At 46.6% G+C, this 6,623-nt stretch overlaps 1 pseudogene across 1 annotated transcript; it reads right to left on the reverse strand.

The window, feature by feature from the left end:
* Window positions 1-6: 6 nt before the first annotated feature.
* LOC110326066 lies at window positions 7-3,739 on the reverse strand (annotated as a pseudogene). Its single transcript, XR_002380767.1, has 2 exons — window positions 3,729-3,739; window positions 7-1,228 (listed from the first exon to the last, which is right to left on the reverse strand). The product of XR_002380767.1 is annotated as a heterogeneous nuclear ribonucleoprotein A/B pseudogene (transcript).
* Between the last annotated feature and the right edge of the window lie 2,884 nt (window positions 3,740-6,623).

The following is a 6,623-nucleotide window of genomic DNA, read 5'->3' on the forward strand; positions in this document are numbered from 1 at the left end:
TGCCGCTCTGGCCTCTGAGACGCCACACGCTGCCTACAACAACTAGAGCTCTGGAATAGTAAACAGGAAAGTGATTTCTGGGGGAAATTTTAAATAAGATGCACATGGGACAGGCCATAAAAGTTTGCCAAGTTAAATTTGGTACATAATTGTGTTCACTCCGCGTCCAAACAAAGCGTGTGCGGTCGTCACTCGGCCGCTCCTGCCGCCTCTCAGTATGGCTTGTAGTTATTCTGATGACCACCGCGTCGCTGGCTCTTTCCATAATTTGTACTACCCTGACCTCCACCACTGCCTCGGTTCCCTCGATTGCGATTTCCTCTGCCACCACAGCAATACTGCTGTTGCTGATACACCTCTTTGGGCTGGGCAACCTTGATTTCACACTTGCTTCCACTGACAGTATGAAATTTCTTCTCCAGAACTTTCGTCACAGGATCTTCCTCTTTAAATGTAATAAAAACAAAACCCCGTCTTTTGTTCAACTTGGGACCTATTGGAAGCTCAATGGCCTCAATCTCCCCAAACTGGCCGAAGTATTCTCTGATCTTTTCCTCTGTGGCTTCAAGGTTTAGACCCCCCACAAAGATTTTCTTCACAGGATCCTTCTTCATAGCCATAGTCTTTTTTGGGTCGATGACTTGGCCATCCAGCCTGTGCTCCTTCTGATCTAAGACCTTTTCCACACTGGAAGAATCTTTGAAGAGAATAAAACCAAACCCTCTTGATCGTCCAGTGTTGGGATCCATTTTTATTGTACAGTCAACAACCTCTCCAAACTTAGTAAAATAATCCTTTAAATATTTTTTGCTGGTATCCCAGCTCAGACCACCAACAAACGTTTTCCCTGCGTCCTCCTCTTTCTTTCTGGCGTTGATCTGGTCGCCCTCGACCCGTTCTGGTTCGGCTCGGGGCGGTCGTGGTCCCACCCCCGGACCCGGCCGAGGCCGTCCGTGGGGGGCCGCGGCCGCCGCGCTGGGCTCGACCGGGGCCTCGCCTTCGGGGGCGGCCTCGTGTTCCGTTCTCGGTGGCGCCCGTCGTCTCCTTGGGCTGCTCCTCAGTCGCGTCCGACAAGGTCGGCCAGGCCGCAGCGGCTACTCGCCGCCGATGACGCCGCGAGGCCCTACTCGCCGCAGAAGGCGACGCGGGCTTGGCCGCGCTCACGCTCGCACCCCCGAGGGCTGGTCCGCGGCCACCGACTCTGGCTCTGCTCGGCCGCCGCCGTACACTGGCGATAAAGGAGACCTTAACTCCGTCCCGCGCGGTGCCACCGCCTCATGTAATTATATTTTAATCTGAAGCACAAAACCAACCAAATAACAACAAAAAGACAGGTTCCTAGAGAGACGAACAAAGCGCTGTCCAAGGTTCTGAAACCACAGAGGCCGTCAGGAAGTGACAATTGGAAACTTTAGCTGCTGAAATTGTAAGTAGCTGAAGGCATGAACACATGCATGTGCAATCTCACAAACACACTCAAGGAGAGAAGGTAGAGGAAGGAAGGAGGGGCAAGAGAGACAATGAGTCCGTTCCTGACAAGCTAGAAAGCACCAAGTTGGGACAGTGATTTACATCGCTTTCAAATGCACAGCTGGCATGGAGCAGAGCTGTCTGTGTGCGCGCGCACACGCATGTGTATGCTTATGCATGTAATTAAGTGCATGGATGTAGCCGGGCGTGGTAGCACACGCCTTTAATCCCAGCACTTNGGAGGCAGAGGCAGGCGGATTTCTGAGTTGAGGCCAGCCTGGTCTACAGAGCGAGTTCCAGGACAGCCAGGGCTATACAGAGAAACCCTGTCTCGAAAAACAAAAACAAAAACAAAAACCAAAAAAAACAAAAAAAAAACCCATGGATGTATATGTGCCCATGTGCATGCATGCTTGGGGTGTACACATGTATGCATGTGTTCACATGTGTATGTGTGTGTGCATGTATGTTTATGTGTGTACTTAAGGGTGTGGATGCATATGTGCATATGTGCATGCATTCTTGAGTGTACACATGTACAAGTGTGTGTGCATGTGTGCCTGCGTGTGTGTGCGCATGTGCACGCATGTGTGGACACACATATGTGTGTTTGGGGGAAGGGAGTTTATATTTGTTCTTTCAAGCTCTCAGTGGTGCATATCACTGGCATTTGTACCGAGTCACTCAGTAGTTAGCACTCATGACTAAGCAACAAGACCGTTGAAGACGAGGACAGACAGAGTCATGTGCTGCACTCACTCTGTGAGGATGGGGGAAGTACCAATGTCTCAGCTCGGGCTGCCATTGTGAAGAAGCACAGAAGAAGTGGCTGAAACAAGAGACAGGTATTTTCTCAGAGTGCAGAAGCCTGCAGGCGTGAGGTCAAGGGTGTTAGCACGATCAGGTTCTAGTGAGGGCCCGCTTCCTGCATTGCTAATGGCCTCTCTTGTGTCCTTAACACAATGGGGACAGTACAGGATTGTGGGGGTTTCTATAGAGTAAGCTCTCTGGTCTTGTACAAGAACCCTAACTCCACCACCAGGCCTATTAATATCTCCCAGAGTTATTGAACATAGACTAAAGATAGTTAACGTGCACTTCATAAAGGAAGATTTGCATCATACTTTTTTAGTGTTTATTTAATCATCTAAAGCTACCTTTGACCTATTTTTCAGGTCCAAACTTCTAAGCAGCAGAACATTGTTTCTCTCCAGTGATCTGTTGGAGGATTTTACAGGGCCTGAATCCTCCACAGATTCTGAGAACTGAGCAAGGGGTTTATCACTTCAGTATATCCTTCATTAGAGGACACAGGCCACTCGCCCTGGAAGCCCCTCTTTCATGATGAAACTTTGAGGCCTGTTAGATGGTGTCCACTTCCTAGATCCTCAGCTTGGTGGTCATGAAGGTGAGTTCTGCTCAGTGGGGTCTGTGCAGTGGTGATGATGTCATCATTCCGGTCATGCCTTTTAAAGGGATAGGTTCCCACGTCCTTACCAATGTACTCTTCTTCATGTGTGTGAGTGAAGGTGCTTGCTTGTGTGTTGAGAGCTTTTGGCGCCGCTTCTAGAGATTTGGCATCTGTCACTGGGCTCAGGCAAGGAAGTAGCCTCAGATAAGAATGTTAGAAACAGCGACCGATGGGGTTTTGTTTACTGCTTTGCTTGATGAGTACCAGGAGTGATCGCTTTGTTAATGGCCTTGCTTGATTACTTTGTCTTTGATCTAAGAACTGACCATGTTTTCTGGATGTACCTAGATTGATACAAAAGCAGACTGGGAAAAAAATAAAGGTTCTTCAGCCTCAGAAGGGGCTGGAATCAGGTTACAATGTTGTCTTTGTCTTTTTCAATTCTCATGCCCTCCCTTAAGACCCTGTTGACTGACTGAGCCGGCTTGGTCACTCGTGGAGGTCAGAGAGCACAGTCTTGGTGTCTGTCCTCACCTTCAACCTGTCTAAGATGGAGTCTGTTGTTTTGCCACTATGTATACCCGAGGATTTACTGGGAAGCTTAGAGATTGTGCAGAGAGAGTAAATATACACTGTATCCACACAGGGTTGTAAATTCTTTCAGGAGAGCTGGAAAAGGATCAGTGCTTGTGGGCTTTAGCTACAAGGATCTGCATTTTTAGTCTGCCCACTGGGTAGAGTTTGTAAGTACATTGTCATCTTAGCTTTGATGCTGATTCCTTAACAACACCACAGGGATCATGTTGCTTAATAACTTCTCAGCCTTGTCATGTAAACTACTAGTTACCATAGCGACATGATCTGATCTGAAACGATACATTTCTAGCATCATTATTATTCTCCAAGACATGTCTCTGGTGAGTGTCTAAAGTCATGTGTGTGACGGGTTTGACATCTCTGGCTGCCTGGCTCCCACTTTGATCATTATTTAACATTGTCTTAAGGATGCTCAGATGATATGTTGGAAGCATCTGGCTGCTCCACTTTTACTTTGGCCACTGTTTACTAATCTCCTGGATTCCTGATTCCCTATTGGTTTTGCCATCATGAGAACTAATTTGAATTACAGTTGCTCAGTGTTCTGTGTAGGCTTGTAATTTTTACAACCTACTTTAATAAGGGTTCAACCTCTCCTCTAGTCTACCACACACCAGAGCTAGTGGAAAAGAAAAGTTATTAGAACATGGAGGTAGTAGACCTGTTTAGAAATAATTCTTTGGGGTGATTCCAATCTTTGTTGTCAGGATATTAGCAGTTCAGTCTATTAGCAAACCACCTAACACAAATCACTAGACCAGTCCACTCGGCAGATACCACATATGAATCAGCAGCTGCAGTCCAGTCCACTCGGCAGACACCACACATGAACCATCAAGGCAGTTCAATCCAGAAGAAACCGCAAGGCTCTCTAACTGGCCCGAGTCCATGGAAGCAGCAAGAAGTCACAGGAGCCTCATGAGAAGTTCTTTGGCAAGTTTCTCTCTACAAAGCCACCACAAGTAAAGCTCAACAACACAATGTAAGGTGAACTAATACACACGTGATGTCAGCAAAGACTAGCGAGGCGGAGAAAAGCAAAGCAACCCTCCAGCTCCCACTATCTGTGGGGTCATATTTACATTCCTTCTAAACATCACATATCCTTTCACGTGTCAGCTATAGGAAAACATCCTTTCACTTGTGTCTGCTTTAGCAAAACATCCTTTCACCTCTGTGTCCCAGCAAAGCATCATTTGACATAACTGACTTTCCCAAGAAACCAGAAATTTCCATTTTAGTTCTGGAATTATAAAGTCAAGGCCACCATTTTCCTTCTGGCTTGTCTTGCATCATATTTATTTAAACTCATGTGGTGAAGATTTCTATTCCCCAAGGGCTAGAAACTATCTAATAAAAACCAATGACCAGGCATAAGAAACCTTCTTTCCAACTGTTGGTTAGGGGAACCCAGTAGACTCCCAAAATAAGTTTTTTTTTTTTTCCATTGCTCTTGGTCACCTCCCTGATGTCTAAGGTAAGTTCCTATTGCTAAAGACATAATCAGACACAGGACTTGGAGGAGTCAAGCTGGATCTGACCATAAATTTTCCTTTCTGAAAGTCTAACTTTCATAGTACCAGAAGGTGCTATGCAAGTTGCTAAGGGAAGAAAGCAGTCAATAGTCCTACCTAGCAGTGATGTCTATGAACTGTTGTGGGAAATATTAAAAAATAAACCCGGGGCTGGAGAGATGGCTCAATGGTTAAGAGCACTGACTGCTCTTCCAGAGGTCCTGAGTTTGATTCCCAGCAACAACATGGTTGTTCACAACCATTCTGTAGTGGGATCAGATGCCCTCTTCTGGTGTGTCTGAAGACAGCCACAGTGTACTTCCATAAAATAAATAAATAAATAATTTAAAAAATAAATCTTAAAAAAAAATATACCCACCAACTCTCCACCGTGCCACACCACACTTCCGCGCTCCTGCTGGCCTGCCAACTCTCTGAGACTAGCTTCCCTGCTCCCTGCAACATCTGGCTCTCTCTAGTCCCAAGAGCCACTAGTTCCCTCTCTGCTTTAATCCCCTGTAACCAGTGGTCCCACACTCCAGTGACCAAATAGATCTGCCATCCTTGTGGTTTGATAACACAATACCCAGTAGTCCGGTAAAATCAGACCCCTAAGCTTATAGTTAACCAATTACATTTATGTATCAATAAAATCACAATTTACAAGATGCCAATAAATAATTTCAGAGCCAATTGATAATGATAAAGCTTTAACCCTATATTTCTAACTTTATAAAATCTTAGCTACTTGTGGCTGGTAATTGCCACGCGGGTTCATGTCCACCGCCACGGTTGTTCTTCCTACTCTCTGGGACGCTCCCTCTCCCTGCAACTCTTAGCTCTGCCCCCTTTTCCCTGTCCAATCACAGACCTCCTCTGCACTAATGTAATTGGACAGGGAACCACCCCCCCCCCCCCGCAACAATGAACCGCAACTGCGACCATCTAAAAGTGCAGTCATGACATTCGTATGCTGGCAGCAACCAACAGCTCTCCAGTTGGACCTACGGCAGGCTCCACAGGAGAGAAATCATGCCTGACACTAGAAACCTAGCTGAGTACTAGTGAGGTCATGCATCTTAGAGTTTGGTTTTATTTTCAGTTCTCTCCTGCCACCTTACTAGACCAGTGCAGTTCCTACCTGCCTTCTAAGACTTTTGGAGCACCCAACCTGGCCTATGCAAAGGGAGTGGAACCTCCCATTCTGCTATCTGTACAGAGACTGCAGACAGAGTCTTCTGTACTCTGGGTTTACGTTGAGGCTGGAATCAGCTCAACTCCACTTTTGGAGGTACCCAGATTCCTCCTGTACTAACAAGGCCAAATGTTCTAGCACCTATGAAAGATGTATTCCGCATTTGGAGTTCTATTCTTGACGTCTCCAGGTGGTGCTGGCTAGTTTTAGGTCAACTTGACACAAGCTAGAGTCACCAGAGAGGAGGGAGCCTCAGTTGAGAAAATGCCGCCGTAAGTATGCACTGTAGGCGAACCTGTAGGTTATTTTATTAATTAGTGGTTGATGGGAGAGGGCTCAGCCCATTGTGGGGGATGCTACTCCTGGACAGCTGATCCTGGGTTCTATAAAAAGCAGGCTGAGCAAGTCGTGAGGAACAAGCCAGGCATGAGCGCCA

This window comes from Mus pahari, chromosome 9 (genome assembly GCF_900095145.1).
Source record: "Mus pahari chromosome 9, PAHARI_EIJ_v1.1, whole genome shotgun sequence".
NCBI lineage: Eukaryota > Metazoa > Chordata > Mammalia > Rodentia > Muridae > Mus > Mus pahari.